The 1,431-nt window shown below is 44.2% G+C and overlaps 1 protein-coding gene across 2 annotated transcripts in view; it reads left to right on the forward strand.

Moving 5' to 3' along the window:
* Positions 1 to 1,431, forward strand: part of Dctn4 (dynactin subunit 4) — a 27,530-nt gene that overhangs the window by 16,794 nt on the left and 9,305 nt on the right. The window lies entirely within an intron of this gene.

The raw sequence follows: 1,431 nt of genomic DNA on the forward strand, positions 1-1,431 counted from the left end.
CGGAGCTCAGTGCCCAAGTGCTTACACAGCACACACAGGGCGAAGAGCTGGACACGGAGCTCAGTGCCCAAGTGCTTACACAGCACACACAGGGCCTGGCTCAGCTCTCACAGCAAAGGGGAAGGGGTGGTGGGGGTTCTACATGTAGTATTTATTTGCTTGCTTCCTTGTCTTTTAACACAGGTCTCACCTGTGGTGGTGCATGCCTTTAATCCCAGCACTCGAGAGGCTGAGGCAGGCGGATTTCTGAGTCTAGGCCAGCTTGGTCCGTAGAACTAGTAGGATGGCCAGAGCTATACTGGGAAACCGTGTCTCAAAAAAAACAAACAAAAATATTAAATTTTGAAAAAGCTAATGTTTGATAATTATGGCATTGTAGAACACTGGGGAAAGAATAGACTATTAACGTTTGCTAGGACAGTTAGGCATGTGGCTCAGCTAGTGCTGCGCTTGCCTAGTAGGCATGAGTTCAATCCCCAGTACCCCATAAACTCGGGTGTGGACTACATGCCTGTAATCCTAGTACCCAGGAAGCAGAGCAGAACAATCACACGTTCAGGGTCTTCCTCAGAGACATAACAGATTCAAGGTCAGCCCAGGTACAGGAGACCCGTTTCTCAAAAACAATTTTTGGCTACGTAAATTTTGTGGGAAAACTTAAAAGACAAATAGAGAAAACTTAGAATTATTCATATATGATTTCTAAATAAGAGTTTATTTACAAACAAGGCAAACAAGCAAAAATAACATTGGGTCTTTTACCACAGTCAATAGTAACACTTGTGCTCCCATCCCACAGAAGATCTGTAAGCAAATACACAGGACAGGAGACTAAGAGGAATTGTTCATAAGGTGTATGATTAGCAGAGCAGCTCAGCAAGGGAAGATAAGTAGAAAGCACAGCACATGCCTGCAATTCCACCTCTCTGTCCAAAACCAAACACACTCAAGGTAGCCCAGTATAAAAATAACCAGGGAAGGTGGCACAGAAAATTCTGTAGTTGGTAAGCATGAAAGATCATGAACTTCCATGGTGATCATAAAAATGTGTATTAAGAACAACTTTGGGATGCCATTTCCTAGGCCTCAGACAGCAGAGAAAAGCAGCTTGGGAATATCTGCCAGAGGGTAGTAAGTGACCCTTCCCATTGGTCCCATTAGGAAATTGTCTTACTGGTACATCCTAGAGTGGAAAGTGACCGACATCAAGTACTCAACGCTGTGGAAATAATCAGTGACTGGTTAAAGTTACAGAAATCATTACAGTGAAACATTGAAGATGAAGTTGCTCTGTATCCTGGAATGGAATTCTAAGATTAAGAAAGAAAGGACAGGGGCTGGTGAGATGGCTCAGTGGGTAAGAGCACCCGACTGCTCTTCCGAAGGTCCAGAGTTCAAATCCCAGCAACCACATGGTGGCTCACAACCATC

This window comes from Mus caroli, chromosome 18 (genome assembly GCF_900094665.2).
Source record: "Mus caroli chromosome 18, CAROLI_EIJ_v1.1, whole genome shotgun sequence".
Taxonomy (NCBI): Eukaryota; Metazoa; Chordata; class Mammalia; order Rodentia; family Muridae; genus Mus; species Mus caroli.